This window comes from Sander lucioperca, chromosome 4 (genome assembly GCF_008315115.2).
Source record: "Sander lucioperca isolate FBNREF2018 chromosome 4, SLUC_FBN_1.2, whole genome shotgun sequence".
NCBI classification, from domain to species: domain Eukaryota; kingdom Metazoa; phylum Chordata; class Actinopteri; order Perciformes; family Percidae; genus Sander; species Sander lucioperca.
Window position 1 is genome coordinate 36,975,697 of NC_050176.1, and position 18,836 is coordinate 36,994,532.

An 18,836-nucleotide genomic window follows, 5' to 3' on the forward strand; every position below is an offset into this window, starting at 1 on the left:
TGCAGTGGAATACTAATGAAAAGAACCTGGTACCAAAAGTCAAGCAGATAAGTGGAAACACGAAGAGTGGTGTTCCAGAAGGGAAAAATCCCATTGTTTTCCATTATTAGCAATAATGTCTAAACCATCCGAGGTAGACTCACCACGAGCTACAAGATTGTGAAACGATGGTTTATGCCTTTAGAAGCCACAAGTTTGTATAAAGTGATCCTTGTTTTAACCATTTCTCACATAGTGGTCACTACAGTGGACAGCTATTCAAACGCCATTTCCATGCATGTGCATGGGTTTTGATGGTTTAATTGCACATCAGCAGTGGACACTGGTCTGTCATTCCATACACTGCCACCTACTGGTGTGCCACACAAATTTCACAAATCCAAGATGGCCAGACAGACACATGCTGAGCAGCTCAGGAAAATCCTGCCAATCCTTCTTTTGTAGGAGCCCCTTGCAAGTAAAATTTATGTTTTAACATCAAGTAATACCTAAGAAGTTGTGGAATTTTCCACATATTGATTTTCTGCTGGGAGGAAATTATGATTAATCATCTGTCCACTAAATTGGACGTCATGTGTTGCCAGCTATGTTTCAACTACAATTCATACTATTACAGTGACTTTGTTTTTTTGAAAATACTTAATCTACAGTAGGGCTGTTGAAAGTTGAATATAATTCTAATAGTAAAAAAATCAATACTATTTGAATGCTGAATAGGTTGGCTAACGTTAGCTAATCTCCCTCTTCTCATGTCACGTCTGATGAACAATAAGTTACGGGAGTGAGAAACACACGGCATTGTGAGCTAACATTACGTACCGAGTAACGTTAGTATAGGGGGAGTGACAGGCTGCGGCTGGAAATCGGAAGAAGGATGGGAAATAGTTTTAACGTGACTTTAAAATCGACATCCACAGAGCCAAAATGCTTATGTTATCATTAGTTATCATAAACAGTCCATTAGTGAGCTCGTTCTGGTTTCCTAACTGTGTCGCGAGTTATAGGATCTTAGCTGGAGCTTCATTGAGACAGCTAAAGTTTGTTAGCTGCCCTACAGCTGTCAGAGTTAGCTTTGACTTCATATATTACCTTTTAATAGCTGTATTCTCAGTAACATGACAATCTGCAAGAAACAGGTTGCTTTTAAATCACTAAAATGGTGAAAATGTAATACTGATAAACGACAGCACGGCCCACCGCGTGTAAAGACAGCAGTCGCCGCTCTGGCAGAGCTCTGCACCCGTCAGCAGCGGCTTCTTGGCTTTGCTGGTCCCCCGTGGCAGCATGGTCAATGGGAGAGTCCAGTACAGCCTCTGCAAACGGAGATCTCATTAGCGCTAGCTTCACAGCAGAGCGTTCAGCGTCAGCCGCATGTGTAAAAAATAGCGGCTGTGGATGAGAGGGAGGCTGGTTGCTTTAATATCAGACGTTTTGGCCCTCGTTAATTTCTTTCTGCCACTGGCTAAAAACCTCGCTAAGAGGCGCGTTTGAGTTTTAGACTGTAATTGTCTGTCATTAATGTAAAGAATACCACTAGCAGTTTAGTTCTTGTTTTCTGTCATTTTACTTGGATTGTTCCTTTCATTGGATTCTACTCCTCCCTCTACTTCTCCTCCTCCATTCCTCTTCATCCGAATGTATGGGTTACTTTTTCATTACTCTCATTGCCCTTACCTCTTCAGTCCAAAACCTCCCTCTTTGTTTCCTCAGTAAAACTCTCTGTAACAGACATAGGACTGACTATCCCCTCCCAAACTAGACCTTGAAGAAAGTGTGTTTTTCTTGTTACTGCAGCACTGAGCAGCATGTTTGTGATTCAGAACCAAAAGGGGAGGTGTGTATCTCTCTCTCTGTGTCTCTGTCTCCTCCCTCTCTTGACCACCGTCAGAGCCTGCGTAGTCTTACCTCGCCTGTGCGCACACACACACACACACACACACACACACACACACACACACACACACACACACACACACACACACACACAGCAGTGATGGGATAAAATACGACGCAGTCATGAACTTGCAGTGCAGCGAGGACTGTGGAGGTTGACAGCCAGCCAAGTAGCCTACATGTCAGTCTGAAGCGAGGAGTGTGAGCGAGCTTCCATAATTATTAGCTGGATGTTTTTTTTTTTTTTTTAAGCCTGAGAAGAAGGAGACGGAAGAGTAAGTTATGTCTGTGGCTACAGTTATACACGGGATTAGCACGTGTGTGTTTTCCACTGTTTGTGTGTGTGCGTGTGTGTTCTGGGGCATAGGTCCTTTGGAATGCAAATGTTCCGTGCACTTTGAGAGGTTGGCTGGTGCAAAACAGGTCTATATTGTGTCATCAAACTATATTCATTTATAGTAAACAGTTTTAGTATACGATTCTTATTATAGCCTACTATAGTAAATGCCTATTTTGTAAATGAGAATTTGGAAGTCATGTTAATTTTTGGAGTAACCTGTTTAAACCTTTGCCTGTAGCTTACCATGTTTCAGTATGTGCTGAGAAGTTTATATAAAGTCCAACACAAATTCCAATAATTGCCAAGGTGAAAGTGCTGTGGCCAAACTGAAGATATAAAGCAGTCTTGTACTCTTTCCTCTGTAGGCTAGTGCTTGAAGATGGTGCTGAAAACGGTATCATGTGATTGTATGAAACGTATGAAACCTAAATGGATAGCAGTCATGATGAGCTTTAGTAATATGAGATAAAGTAACCTTAAAGTTATTGTCCGTAAGATTTTCATGAAGTTAATTGTCTAGAAAGTAGCCATCTATCAAAAAGTGAGTTAAAGCGCTTTTATTCTACTTCGTTTAAGAATGCTTGATTCTGATTGGCTGGGAGGAGGGCATTAACCTGGCAGGTTGCCCGCTGACTGAGCACAGCGTCATCAAATAGATCAATACGCCGCTTGTATTTTTTTTTTTTATCACAGAAATTTCAAACATGAGGTCCATTGTAAAAATAAACCTTGTTTAAAAAAGTTTCTAAAATGTGTCGGAAATCTATCGGAGGGTCAGTCGATACATAGTTTCGCAAGTGAGATACAATGTAGCAACTACGTTATTAAACTAACGTTAGTGATCAGATGCAGCCTTGTGTGGTTGCTATAGAAACTAATTAACGTTAGCTACAGTTGAGCTAACGTTATTCACCGTAGTTCTAAACAATACAGTGTTTTAAAAATGGACAAATTCATTGTCAATTTTAATATATTTGGAGGAGGGAAGACATTTGAGGAATGAGGATGACGGAATGACAAAAGAAAAAGACAAGGCCCAGGGTACCCGTTTCCGAGATCTGACAGTTGAGGAGCTGCGTACAATTGAAGACGGGGCCCTTGAATCAAACACGAAAAAGGCAACTGTCTTTGCTATCAAGGTTTTCACCGAGTGGAAGAGCCACCAGAAGGATAGACTGACAGTGACAACTGACTGTGGTTGCTATAGAAACTAATTAGCTACAGCTGAGCTAACGTTATTCAGGGGACTACTTTTTGAGGGAAATTAACTCAAACAGAGTATACATTTAATAAGCATGCAGTTCGAATAAGAAAAAGCATAATTATTAAAGTATTTGAATTGTTTTATTATGTTGGCAAGCAAGAAGTAGAATAAACGGGATAATCACCTCAAGGCAGGGCAATAAACAGTTTGATATGTCCGGCTTTGGAAGGTTAAGCCGTCCACAAGCCGGGCATATCAAACTGTTTATTGCCCTGCCTCTCGGTGATTATCCCTTACGTATTTGCTGCTTTGCCAAGTAATACAATCTGACTGTCTGGAGCGACATTCCCGCCCCAAATTTAAATGGAGCGCACAGTTAGTGACACTATTTATGTCAGACAGCTTTCCACCGTATGCCCCAGGTGGAGCATGTCACGGCTGATTATGTTGCGTTCCATTTTACTCTGATATTGGGAACTTCCAACAAGGAAAGATGCAAAGAAACTGTACGTTAATCGGGCGCCTTCATTTCATACTGCTGACTCACAATGGGGGACCAACAGACAGAGAAAGAAGTCTGTTCAACTTTGAGTCCAAATATAAGTAAAACATGTCAACCTCTGCCATCAACTGCAACCGGTCTGTGTGCAGCTCAGGTGGGACACGGACACGTGATGCTCGGTCTGTACTCCCTGTATTGACCCACCCTCTCTCGGACGAACATTCAGGAAATGATAGCCAGCCTTGAAGCCAGTCGTAAAGCCCTACAGCAGCTAGGCTCTCATCGCCGCCCGCGGCAGCAGCAGTCATGGCGCGCTAGTCCATGGAGAGATACTGCCACTTGCCATCCCGGACCTGCTCACCCTTTCCCACCCTGGGCTTCGGGCCAGCTCATGCCACTACCTTCGGGAGAAGGCAGCAGCACCACGAACAACCCCCTTATTTTATCAATAAAGGGCGTAAACTTTGTATGGCCTCAAGAGTTTTTCTGCCTCAGTGGCTAGAAGGGGGTTTGTGTCACATTGGTTAGATTGAATGCTAACGCTACATGGCTAACCAAGCTAATACGGGCAACAGTGCTAGTGCAGACGAGACAGCTTTACTGTGGAAAACATCGCGCCTCCCTGATAGCCTCGGTAAGTAATCCCGCTAGCTGCGTTAGCACTGTTGACCATGTTAGCACGATTAGCCTTGTAAGCTAGCCGCTGCCTCCCCGGCTCTATCATCTCCACGGCTGCGCATGCCCCCACACGGCCTGTATCTTCATGGATGTATTAGCTCGTAGCTCATCTTAGACTAAACTGTTATCAGTGTGGACTGGAGCATGTGAAAGCATTGCGTATAGGTTAGAGCTGCCAATCTACGACGTCAGACAGTCGGCACCTGCCTGCATCTTACATTTTACCACCAAAGCTGCCGCTAGAAACAACCAAACTCAAATCTTACAGACAACAACTTTAACTTACCTAATGCTTCTCGTCAGACAACATTCCTTAGTTTCTTCAGGTCCCCAGTAAAGCTAACAAGTTATGATTATTACTATTGGAGGATGACATAACCTGCTAATGAAGTTCAGCAGCTGGTGCTGAGACGTCATTGTTTCCAGAGGAGGCTCAGTTTGTGTAAACAGAATCACACAGCAGCTTAGAAACCAGCAATACATTTAACAGGTCACACAGAGGCAGAGAGAGCAGTGTAGAAAGTTTGAGATGATTATGTTTTGAAAAGCTACAAATTTGTATGTTATATTTTATACTCTGCAAAAGCTGTCTTAGAACCAATGACATTTTTGAAAAAATTGCCAACGGGGTTAGAGCAGAGGGGTTGTGTAAGCTCTTCAGTGCATTAATGCTAGTTTCAAGAATTCTTTTGGTTCATGAAGTAAAACCGCTGTACAGACCAGACCATGTATGGACACATCACGTGTTTTGGTCCTGTATTTCTATTTCTATTTCATTCCCACCACGCAAGCACTACTGCAGTGCTCATAGAGAGAGTATCATTACCAGTTTGAATTCTGTTTAGCCTACATATCAAAATCACATCAGTACCATTATGAATTAGTTATGTGGCCTAATAATAAGGGTTGTGGTGAATGCCAAATGCATCTTAACCCTGTTTACTACTACACTTTATTGCAAATATGCCACTTTTGTTTTGATTGGCATGCATATTTAATACTACAGTACGTCACTGCTAGTAAGGCTACAGTCCAAATTAGTCCTCATCCACTGTCCTGTATCCAGGTATTGATCTGTTAAGATAGTTGTGGTGTCAGAGCTGGGGAGGGACAGCTAGCTGGTTGTATAACATCTCGATCCACCCTGCAGTGTCACCTCAGGACCAGTCCTGATTGGACTGGCAGCCAGCCAACCTCTGTTTCTTCATCTAGCACCTTGTTACTCTCCACACATCTCTCACCTCCATCAAAATCCCTCTCTTGGCTCGAATGCTGCCTCTTTCTCTGTCAGCAGTGACTCACCATATTTTATAGTTTCTCCTGACACTCATTGATCCTAATATCGTCTCCCTCCTGCGGTCTCTCACTCTCGAGCATTGTAACTGGGCTGTCTGTAGCATTTCACCTGCTTTCTAGACATAAGGGTTTATTATATAATCATAATATTCATATTAGAGAATACTATGACATTAATATGACTGTTTCTTTGTCTCTCACCAGCTCAGATCCTCTACCTTCCTTACTGTGGAGTCATAGGGAGAATCAGTGTGTTTATCTCTTTCATTTACTTAATCTAAACACAAACACACACACACACACACACACACACACACACACACACACACACGCGCCCTGTCAGCAGTGTCACTTTTCCTGCTACAACCTTAACAGCAGAGTTTATGTCTTGCCCGAATAGAATGTATGCAAATAATGCTTAAACACAAATGTACACATGCACATCCAAACATGCTCTCACCAGTAAACATTAGGTGGAAAAATCATTATGGCAGAATGACACAAGCTGTTATTAAGTCACTCGCACACAGTCACAGTCAACTTCTCTCAGAATGACTAAGCAATCTGTATATTGCTATGGCAACTACTTTTTCTGCATTGGGGTTGTCCTTTGTGTGTGATGCAGTGATAGGCGGAGTGTAACTTTGACTGAAACCTTGTCAGAGTGTGTGTGTGTGTGTGTGTGTGTGTGTGTGTGTGTGTGTGTGTGTTAATAACTAACGTGTCATTATTACTGTTTGTGTGACATGCCTGTAGTGTGACTGCAGAGATGTGTGTGCAGTGATACCAGTTCTGTGTTCAGTAATGTGATGCACTGGTGACGTTGGCCAGGTATTTCTATAAAGGAAAGGTGAACCTGCTGCCTTCTGCCTGTTAACAAGCTCCATGGTTGGCTGTGTGCCCGGCTGAAACAAAAACCACCCAATGGATTTGGTTCGAAATGAATTCAGCACATAGCTGGAGTGTTCTGAAGTCTGAAATAATGGGCATGTTGTTGTATTGGGACATAGGAAATGATTGGACTACCATTAGCTTATTCATTTCCACACTTTTTTGCATTTTAAATCACATGAATACAGTTGAATTGAGCTTGCTTGTGTAATATAAAACCACTTGTGTAAGCAGTTGTATTGTGCCTGAGATGTGCCTTAGGTGCTGCTGTCAGGTGGATGATTCTGAAGCCTGATTGGGTATTGCTGCCTCTGCCATTGCAGAGCTGTTAGTGTTCATACTATCCTGCTGTTGCGAATAGGACAGACACCAACAGTGAAGTAGCTCACAAGGGTCGCAAGCTTAAAGCTGATGACAGCTCACCTGAGTCCCAGGACCTGTCCTTCCTGAAACAATATTTGTAGAGAGGATGCTATATATATATATATATATATATATATATATATATATATTTTTTTTTTTTTAAGCACAAAACGACAGTCAGCGACATTTTAGAACTGCTTGTTTATAATTTACTTCACCAGTAAATTGCTGGTAAATGACAAAAACAACCACTAGATGGGAAGATTTGAATGCACCACGAGGCTGGTGAGGCGTGTTTCAAGTAGACAGAAGCGGCAGTCTGTTATGTCCCGCTGTTGGAATCCTCTACAGTGAAATACAGTCACACTTTACACCGTTTAACGTTGTTAAAGCTGTCAGCATCTTAACCGTGTTTAATCCTGCTGCTAGCCAACGGTAGGCTAGCGTTACCTGCTGTCAAGTGTAGTGTTAACTAGCGCCACGTGCAGCGATGCTTCTGTTGGCTCTAACGTCCGTTTCGTAGCATCGGTGGCACCGAAACGAGGCACCGAAATCTGCGTTGCTATTGCTAACAGGAGAACTAAAAACACATGATGGACTCTTCAGAAGAGATACTTATCTTATAATTCTTATGTCCTCTTCGTCTCCAAAGCTGAACGCTGTCCTTTCTCAGCGGTGATGTAAAACGCATCACTCAAGCTTCTGCCCGAAAGTCACCGGACGACACCATTTTGTAAACATAGCCATACTGATAAATACAGAGAGTTTTGTGAAGCTGATAGGCTTAATTAGCTTTGTATCAACTCATTTGGCAATGGCTTAAATGTAGCAGACATTCATTAATATAACACAGTTAGCACTATAGCTTTAATGTTCCCGAAATGGCTCCTATGCAAAGGTTTTTTTGAGTGGCCACATCTATGCTAAGTGTGTACCAAGAAAAAACATCAGCACAGAATATTGTGTATTTATAAGTATATTAAAGTCTGTGATGACGTTTGTTTGATTTAAAGTGCAGAGTGCAGAACTTTTACATATAAACTAACATCTGTTACAATCAAGCCAAATGAGTTTACACAATGCTGATTAAGCCTACTGTCAGGGAGCTCAGAGGACTCAAAGCACGACTCCGCTTCAGTGGTAAGATGTAACGGTGTTTATTGTACAAAGTACAAATCTCAGGCGAAGCTATTAAAAACACAAGGCAAAAGACGTGTTCAGAAAATGGGCTAAAGGTCTAGAAAACACTGGGAATACACTAGGAAATAAACACTGGAAAATGAGACACAAAAGGTACAACAACAATCTGGCAACTGATGAAAGATACAAGGTGAGTATATATACACTGAGCAGGGAAGACGAGTACACACAAGTGACACACATTAGGGAAGGGAATGTAATCACACAGGCAGGAAGTGACCTGAAACAGAGATCGACAGTGAGTTAACAAAATAAAACAGGAAGTGTGGAATGTGCATAAAAACAAAACATGACCTAGGTGTGGGAGCTGGAGCCCTCCCTCTAAGGCCGACACAAGACGGCCCAGGCTCCTCCGGATGCTGCTGGTGAAAGTCTCTAATCAGACTCGAGTCCAACACCCATGACCTCTCTTCCGGTCCTTTCCCCTCCCAATCAACCAAATACTCTCGTCCACGACCCCGCCTCCTGACCACCAGAAGCTTGCGGACGGTGTTGGCAGTGCCTCCATCAATGAGGCGTGGAGATGGGAGAAGAGGTGTGGCCGGGACCAGCGCGCTGTCCTTCACAGGCTTGACTTGGCTCATATTAAATGTGGGGTGGACTCTCATCGACCTGGGGAGTTGCAACTTCACAGCCACAGGATTAACAACTTTAGATACAGGGAAGGGGCCCACAAAACGAGGGGACAACTTATGGCTCACAGTGCGCAGAGGAAAGTCCCTTGTGGCCAGCTATACCCTCTGTACCATCTGAGTGCAGTGCCTCGTATCTGCGCCGGTCAGCCAGCCTCTTTCATCTTGTTTCTCAGGGAGACCTGTCGGGCCCGTGTCCATGTTTGCCAACAGCGTCTGACCAAGGCTACTGCAGAGGGGACCCCCACCTCCCTTTCCAGGGCTGGAATCAGCGGGGGTTGATAACGGTAGGCACATTGGAAAGGGGACAGGCCGGTGAATGAGCAGGGCAGGGTGTTGTGGGCATACTCCACCCACAACAGTTGCTTGGACCAGGAAGTCGGGTTCCGGGAGACCAGGCAGTGAAGACCTGCCTCCAACTCCTGGTTGAGTCTTTCAGTCTCTCCGTTAGACTGCGGTACCCAGAAGACAGACTGACCGTGGCCCCAATCAACACACAGAAAGCCCTCCAAAACTGTGAGATGAACTGGGGCCCCGGTCCAACACACATCTTTTGGCAATCCATGGAGCCTGAAAATGGGACAGCATAACGTCTGCCATTTCCTTGGCAGAGGGTAACTTCGGCAAAAGAATAAAATGTACCATTTTGGAGAATCTGTCCACCACTGTAAGAACGTCAATGTTACCTTCAGAGGGGGGTAATCCAGTGACAAAATCCAGGGAAATGTCAGACCACAGACGCTTGGGGACAGGCAAAGGTTGCAGGAGACCGACAGACTCTTGGCAGGAGGTCTTATTCTGGGTGCACACCGGGCAAGCAAGTTGCTCTTGAGCAAGGCACCAAACCCCCCCAACCGCTCGGGGCACCAGTCCAGCAGTCGCAGCCCACTCACTTTGACATCTCTTCATTTGAGCATGTATAGGACCTGAGCAGGTGTTTGTATTTCAGGCCTGTGTGTAGTGTGTTTTGCGGATCAATACAAAAATGTATAAAAGTATACATACAGAGTATACATACAGAGTATAGTATACTCTCCGACCTCGCACACCATGGACGGCCACCAAAACCGCTGTAGAACCATAAACATGGTCCTCTTGACTCCAGGGTGGCAGGAGAGAGTGGAGGTGTGCGCCCAATGGATGACCTGGGGGCAGAGCTCAGAGGGAACAAATGGGAAACCCGACCAGGACAGTTAGAGCAACCTGCATCTGCTTCACCCTTTCCTCCACCTCCAATGTGACTGCCCCCACCACACAGGACTCGGGGGGGATGGGTCTGGGTCAGGACAGAGCATCGGGCTTGACAGTTTTGGAGCCAGGTAAGACAGGGTAAAGTTGAATCTATTAAAGAATAAAGTCCACCTTGCCTGACGTGAGTTTAGTCTCTTAGCTGAGCGCAGGTACTCCAGGTTCTTGTGGTCCGTCCACATGAGAAACGGCTGCTCCGCCCCATTCCAGCCAGTGACGCCACTCCTCCAGAGCCACCATGACCGCCAGAAGTTCTCTGTTTCCCACGTCATTCTCTGCATCAGCTTGCGAGAAAGGAAGGCGCATGGCTGAAGCCTTCCATTCTGTGAAGCACCCTGAGACAGGATGGCCCCTCATCGGAGGCATCCACCTCCACCATAAGCTGACGTTGTGGGTCTGGAATGACCAGAACTGGAGCGGTGCAGAAGCTTCCCTTAAGGCGGGTGAAGGCCTGATCCGCTGAAGGGTCCCACTGAAATGCTAACTTGGCAGAGATGAGAGCATGAAGTGGGGTAGCCACAGCACTGAAATTTCTTATGAACTTTCGATAGCAATTGGCAAACCCGAGGAACCGCTAGATCTGCTTGCGCTTGGTTGGAGTTGGCCACTCAGCAACCACCCTCATCTTCTCAGGGTCCTTCTGAAACTTTTCCTTGGCCACCACATATCCCAGAAAGGAGAAAGTGGAGACGTGAAACTCACATTTTTCTGCCTTCACATAGAGTTGGTGGTCCAGCAGGCATTGGAGCACCTGTCACACATGCTGGATGTGTGTCTGCAAGTCTGGGGAGAATATTAGCATACCTTCCAGGTAGACAAACACAAAGATGTTCAACATGTCTCTGAGTATGTCATTTATCAATGCCTGGAAAACTGGTGAGACCAAGAGGCATGACTAAATACTCATAATGGCCAGTGGAAGTGTTAAAAGCAGTCTTCCATTCATCCCCTTTTCTTATCCTCACTAAATGGTAAGCATTATGTAGGTCCAATTTGGTGAAGACCATAGCTCCGTGAAGGAGCTCAAATGCTGTGGAAATCCGAGGGTACCGGTTCTTTATAAACTTAGCACAAAAAGTAAGGAAATTTGTGTTTAGTAGATTATTTCTCTGTGGTAACAAAGCTTTTTGGCAATAAATCTTATACCGTTGGAAAGCCTGTTTAGTTCCCTTTCAAATGGTGCCCCATTTGTAAGGAACATGCATTTGTGGGATGAGCAGCAGCGCTGAGTATGTGGGTTGCACCCATGAAAAATTTGCCAAATCTTCTCTGCCAATGCCAAACAGCTTATTCTATCATTGACTCATTTGGTGTTTGGTGGATTGGATGATTGAAGTTTGAAGAAACAAGACATATTGGCAATTGAACAATTTATTCATTTCACAAACAGGAGCCTCAGTAGCGTGTTGAAGAACCATCCACAGCCACAACAGCCTGGCACCTCCTACTCATGCTGGTCACCAGCCTGGTCACACACTGCTGTGGGATGGCATCCCATTCTTCAACCAGCATTTGTCGCAAGTCAGCCAACGTGGTTGTGTTGGTCACTCTGGCACGAACAGCACACCCAAGCTGATCCCACAAGTGTTCAATGGGGTTGAGGTCAGGAGTGCTGGCAGGCCATTCCATCCTCTCCACTCCCACATTCTGGAGGTAGTTGCTGACAAACGCCGCCCTGTGGGGGTGAGCGTTGTCATCTTGGAGGATAGAGTTCGGTCCCAGACTATGGGATTTGTCATGGTTAGCGAGGATGGTGGACCCAAATGCAGAGAGCAGGCGAAGGAGTAATGAGCACGAGGATTTATTAACACAAAAACAGGAGCAAACCAAAGGCGGTCCAAAAATGGAGCAGGCAGAAAACAACAGAACAGGCTACGACGTGCTGACAGGAACAAAACCAGACACAAACAATGATCCGACGAGAGACAAGGGAAAACAGAGAGGCTAAATACACAAGGTAACGAGGGAACGAGAGGCAGGTGACACAACAGGTGGAACAAATCAAAAAAGGCGGGAAACAAACAAAGACAGGAAGAAAGCTAGACAAGACAAGGGAGACAAGACAGACTACAAAATAAAACAGGAAACAAGCACAATACAGAACAGAAACCGACTACAAAAATAATACACACCACAAAATACCAAAACCCTGACAGTACCCCCCCCCAAGGGACAGATCCCAGATGGCCCAAAAACAGAACAAAAAGACAACCCAGGGAGGGCGGAGGGGGACCGGAGGAGGGCCAAACAGGTCAGCAAACAAGTCAAGTGGGGCTAGGGAATGGAGAGACCACTCAGGACAGGGAACAGAGAGGCCTCGGCAACAAGGAGCAGAGAGGCCTCGGCAACAAGGAGCAGAGAGGCCTCGGCAACAGGGAACTGGGAGCAGAATCGAAGGCAGAAACCTTCAGGCGGCCTGCGACGAAGGCAGAACCCTTCTGGCCACCGGCGACGAAGGCAGAATCTCTCTGGTGGCCGTACAGAATGTCGAGGGCACCGAGATGACTGGCGGCGAAGGCGAAGCCTCTCTGAAGGACGGCGACGAAGGCGAAATCCCTCTGGAGGGCGACAGCGAAAGCAGAATCCTTCTGGAGGCCGGCGGCGAAGGCGAAACCCCTCTGGAGGCCGTCTGCGAGGGCGAATCCCTTCTGAAGACCGGCGGCGAAGGCGAAGCCTCTCTGAAGGACGGCGACGAAGGCGAAACCCCTCTGGAGGGCGACAGCGAAAGCAGAATCCTTCTGGAAGCCGTCTGCGAGGGCGAATTCCTTCTGAAGACCGGCGGCGAAGGCGAATCCCCTCTGGTGGCCAGACAAGCTCAGCAGATGAAGGGGCAGCTGGGCTGGAGACAGGCGACGGGTCAGCTGGGCTGGAGACAGGCGACGGGTCAGCTGGGTCAGTGTCTGCCAACAAGGTAACAGGATCAGTAACAGACAACAAGACAACAGGGTCAGGAGTCGGCAACTCCGCCGACAGGGTAACTGGAGCATTAGTCGGCCGGACCACCGACAAAACACGGGGAGCAGGAGTCGGCCGAACCGCCGACAACACACGGGGAGCAGGATTTGGCCTGACCGCCGAGAGGACACGAGGGGCGGGAGTCGGCCTGACCGCCGACAGGACACGAGGGGCAGGAGTCGGCCTGACCGCTGACAGGACACGAGGGGCAGGAGTCGGCCTGACCGCCACAGGCAAAGTCTCATGGGGGCAGAACAAAGGCAAAGTCACTAGGGAGGTCTCTGGGACTCCAGAGACCAACAAAGCCTCAGGGGCAGTCTCTTGGACGCCGGAGACCGGCAAGGCCTCTGGCTTGCCCGTAGACGTGGACTCTGGGAGAGCTGTCGACATGGACTCTGGAAGAGCTGTCGACGTAGACTCTGGGAGAGTGGTCATTGAAGGCTCTGGACGACTGGAAGACTCTAGCAGAGCGGTCATCGAAGAGTCTGGACGACTGGAAGACTCTAGCAGAGCGGTCATCGGAGACTCTGGACGACTGGAAGACTCTAGCAGAGCGGTCATCGGAGACTCTGGACGACTGGAAGACTCTAGCAGAGCGGTCATCGGAGACTCTGGACGACTGGAAGACTCTAGCAGAGCGGTCATCGTAGATTCTTGAAGAGCGGTCATCGACGACTCTTGAAGACTGCACGTCAGCGGCGGTTCTGGGCGGCTGCACGTCAGCGGCGGTTCTGGAAGGCTGCACGTCAGCGGCGGTTCTGGAAGGCTGCGCAGTGCTGGGAAACTGGGCAGCTTGGGGACACTAGGAAACTCGGAAACATTAGGAAACTCTGGAACTCTAGGAAACTCGGGAACACTAGGAAGCTCGGGGGAGCTAGGAAGGCTGCTAGCAAGCCTGGGATCTGGGAGAGTGCTAACTAGCCTGGACTCCGGAGGGCTGCTAGCTAGCTTGGGCTTAAGGGGGCTGCTAGCCAGCCGGGGCTCAAGAAGGCTGCTAGCTAGCCTGGATTCAGAAGAGCTGCTAACTAGCCTGGGCTCAGGAAGGCTACTAGCTAGCCGGGGCTCAGAGAGGCTGCTAGCTAGCCTTGTTTCAGGGGGGTTGCTAGCTAGCCTGAATTTAGGGGGCCTGCTAGCCAGCCGGGGCTCAAGAAGGCTGCTAGCTAGCCTGGATTCAGAAGAGCTGCTAACTAGCCTGGGCTCAGGAAGGCTACTAGCTAGCCGGGGCTCAGAGAGGCTGCTAGCTAGCCTTGTTTCAGGGGGGTTGCTAGCTAGCCTGAATTTAGGGGGCCTGCTAGCTAGCCTGGGCTCAGGAAGGCTACTAGCTAGCCGGGACTCAAGAAAGTTGCTAGCTAGCCTGGATTCAGGGGGTTTGCTAGCTAGCCTGGATTTAGGAAGGTTACTAGCTAGCCGGGGCTCAGGGAGGTTGCTAGCTAGCTTGAATTCAGGAGAGCTGCACGTCAGCCCGGAGTCAGGAGAGCTGCACGTCCACCCGGAATCAGGAGAGCTGCACGTCAACCCAGGGTCAGGAGAGCTGCACGCCAGCCCGGGAACAGAAGGGTTGCACGTCAGCTCGGGAACAGAAGGGTTGCACGTCAGCTCGGGAACAGAAGGGTTGCACGTCAGCTCAGGCTCAGGAACACAGGTCAACTCAGGCTCAGGACAAAAAACAGGCATGGAGACGGGGAGGCGAAACTCCTGTGCTGTGGCCTGCCAACGTACCTCCATAAGGTGCCTAGCGAAGGCGGGGTCCTCCTCATGGAGGGAGCGGTAAAACCCAATCAAAAGTTTTCCATCCGAGTCCAGTGGATGAAAAACTGGCTTGAATTCTGCTGGGTCCATAGTTGGTCGGATCATTCTGTCATGGTTAGCGAGGATGGTGGACCCAAATGCAGAGAGCAGGCGAAGGAGTAATGAGCACGAGGATTTATTAACACAAAAACAGGAGCAAACCAAAGGCGGTCCAAAAATGGAGCAGGCAGAAAACAACAGAACAGGCTACGACGTGCTGACAGGAACAAAACCAGACACAAACAATGATCCGACGAGAGACAAGGGAAAACAGAGAGGCTAAATACACAAGGTAACGAGGGAACGAGAGGCAGGTGACACAACAGGTGGAACAAATCAAAAAAGGCGGGAAACAAACAAAGACAGGAAGAAAGCTAGACAAGACAAGGGAGACAAGACAGACTACAAAATAAAACAGGAAACAAGCACAATACAGAACAGAAACCGACTACAAAAATAATACACACCACAAAATACCAAAACCCTGACAGGATTGGGATGGGATGGGATTGCCACTGGTTGCAGAATCTCATCTCTATATCTCTCTGCATTGAGATTGCCTCCAATGATGACAAGCCTCGTTTTTCCAGTGAGGGAGTTGCCGCCCCACACCATCACACTGCCTCCACCAAAAGGTGCATCTATCGGTGCAGCAGTCAGCATAGCGTTCTCCGTGTCTTCTCCACACTTTGACCCTATGATCCAACTGCTGTAGGCAGAATCTGGACTCATCACTGAACATAACATTCCTCCACATGTTCAGGTTCCAGTGCACGTGTTGCCGACACCAGTGCAAACGGGCCTGATGGTGAAAGGCAATGGCAGAGAAGATTTGGCAAATTTTTCATGGGCGCAACCCACATACTCAGTGCTGCTGCTCATCCCACAAATGCATGTTCCTTACAAATGGGGCAGCATTTGAAAGGGATCTAAACAGGCTTTCCAACGGTATAAGATTTATTGCCAAAAAGCAGTTACCACAGAGAAATAATCTACCAAACACAAATTTCCTTACTTTTTGTGCTAAGTTAGTTATGTCATTTAACCCTCTAAAGTCAATACATGGATGTAGGGACTTAATCTTCTTGCCAACAAAGAAGAATCCGGCACCAGCAGGGGAGGAGGAGGGACGAATGACACCAGCAAAGTGAGAAAAGTGGTGACTCCCTACCTGAAGCAGTCATAAAGTCTTAATATCTCCGTTCGTTGATTTTTTTTTAATTCTTTCAGTCCATAAGGGTCCACCGACCGTTGTTGTACCCTCTTCTTCTGTAGTGTATGCTGACAGTTTGAAATAAAGATGAAAAATAACAGCAGATGAAAACAGTAGATCAGTGTGGAACGATAAGACTTAGGGCCCTATTTTAACGATCTAAGCGCATGGCGTGAGTAGCCTGGCGCAGGTACGTTTAGGGCTTGTACGAATCCACTTTTGCTAGTTTAACGGTGGAAAGAAGGATCCGTGCGCCAGGCACATGGTTCAAAAGGGTTGTACTTAGTGTTTTAATTAATCATAGGTGTGTATACCAATCAGAGTGTCATCTCCTATTCCCTCCCTGCGTCTTTTTACTAATGTGCTGGATGTCGATTTTAAAATCACGTTAAAACTATTTCCCATCGTTCTTCCGATTTACAGTCGCAGCCCAGTAACTGTAAAAAGAATAGACAAAGTGTCTGTGACGTCACACACTAGCTCGAAGCGAAGGCTAATGATAATGTCCATTTTTTCACGAATGAGATTGCCCCGCTTCCCAGCATTGCACGCTAGTGGGCTCGCCACCAGTTTCTCTCCACTGACCACTGACAAGCAAAGAAAACAGTCTCGGCCCTCCTACAACCGCGATGGCTGCAGCTGATTGGACAAACGCGTCATGTGGGGCTACAGCATAATTGGTGTGACCAAACAATTGTACATTTTTTTTGTATAGGACAGCTGAAGACATAAAGGAGGAGAGAGAGGGGGAATGACCTGCAGCAAAGCGCCGCAGGTCAGAGTCGTACCCGCGGCCACTGCGTCGAGGAGTAAACCTCTATGTATGGGCGTGTGCTCTACCAGGTGAACTACCCAGGTGCCCGGAGTTGTAAATTCTTAGCCAAATTCTTGTGGGGATATTTGTTGTTCTGAATATACATTTAATTGTATACAAAGCAATGTGTTCATGGACAGGTTAAAACTCCCCGAAGCACTAATTTCAACCCCTAAGTAGTTATATAAGCCCTTTTGTTTTAGCCTGGTATTGCCCAGAGTGACGTTGCAACTCTGCCTATTTCCCTAAGATCAAAATCTCCTCTGAAATACCATAACGCTGGACTTTTCAGATTGACTGTCAGTGCCCATTTCTGACAGTATTGCTCTAGGACAGACATGCTCTGTTGTAAACTGTCTTCTGTTGGGGACAACAGAACTAGATCATGAACTAGATAGTTTCAGGATACATGTTAAAACGTGTTATTATTCTCACTGGGCTCTAACAGTTCGATTGATATTGATGTGTGTATTGTTATGTAACAGTCCTAAATTATTAGTTAACTAAAACCTCTTCCCCTGCTGCAGCCACAATGATTGGTGTTCAAGTCCAGTTGTGAGCAAGGTCTGCCTCCTTCATGGTAGTTTTACTTTGTTTATGCAGTGATCCTCTTGTTTGAATTAAACTGTGTGCGATGACTGAACCAACACATTCTCACTCCCATCGCGTCAAAAAGTGACGCTTGGTCAGGTGCCTTTGGCGTTTGTTATTGACGCAAAAAGTCTCCTTTAGCGTCATTGTAGCGACTTCTTTGCAACCTCCATAAGCTGCCGAGAGGCTGAGTCAGGGAACAATCTCCTGTATGACCCGCCGTTTGAATAATTCAGTTCCACAACTAAACAAAAAGAAAAAAATCCAGTGGCATGAAAAATACTGCGTAAAGGTGAACCTGGTAAAGTTTGATTTTGCGGTGAAACTTGCGGTGAAATTGCGGTCAACAGAAAATGCAAAAACCCAAACTCACCCCCTCTCTAGCCTCCACCATGCAGGTGCACAGGTGTATAAATAGACAATGATTATTCTCAGACCAACCCCCCGTGACGTCCTACGTTACATCATAAGTGAAAAAACTATAAACCATAAACAAACATAATATACATGGCTCCTATGGTAATATATAGATGCACTTGGTCGGGACACATGGCTTCACATATTGATGCTCGGGACGTACCTTTAACTGACCCAGCACAAGAACGGGACAGTTAGGTTTAGGAAAAGATCGTTGGTGGGGTTACAAAATGTACGTCTCAGTGACACGCGGGACAAGAACCGCACACGAACCCCGTTGTCTTTGTGAAATTCCTGTGTTGTTTGACCCATCCACCACCTCAAACAACATCCTTAGTGCAGATTTTTGGTCTCATCTTACACCACCGTGGACAAGCTGCTGCTATGCCCGGTGCGTTCCATATACGTAGACGCTAAAGGGGAATTTTTGCATCTGCAGGGGGTGTTTACATAGACAGGAATAGTGATTAAAGACAGGAACATACCACAAGACTTTGACAAAACACAGCTTCCCAGATACAACTACTGAAAATGTCATTGAATACAGTACAAATGTGTATAGATTCAAGTCATAATTAGAACTGCCAGCAGTTATGATGGGGTCCAAGCCTCCCCAGCGCGAGTTGCCCCCAATGACCCCCTGAGCCTGCGAAAGCGGAACACAAAGAGCGCCAGTGGCGAGGCAAATGGCAAGGATGATCTGCAACGTCTGTAGTAAATTGCAATTGCAAATTTCCCATTTACATTCATTGAGTTACAGGCCAAAACACATCTACCTTGATTATAGCGCCCCCTAATGGTTGATCTTCAC

The 18,836-nt window shown here is 46.7% G+C and overlaps 1 protein-coding gene across 6 annotated transcripts in view; it reads left to right on the top strand.

Moving 5' to 3' along the window:
- Nucleotides 1–1,959: 1,959 nt before the first annotated feature.
- LOC116059825 (microtubule-associated tumor suppressor 1 homolog) overlaps nt 1,960–18,836 on the top strand; it is a 90,038-nt gene continuing 73,161 nt past the window's right edge. For 3 of the 6 annotated variants that reach the window (XR_004897036.1, XM_031313087.2, XM_036000161.1), the window contains exon 1: nt 1,965–2,168. The gene's annotated coding sequence lies outside the window, so the exon portion shown is untranslated. Of the gene's footprint in view, nt 2,169–18,836 lie in introns of all 6 variants that reach the window. The other 3 variants (XM_036000162.1, XM_031313086.2, XM_031313088.2) reach the window with 2 other exon arrangements.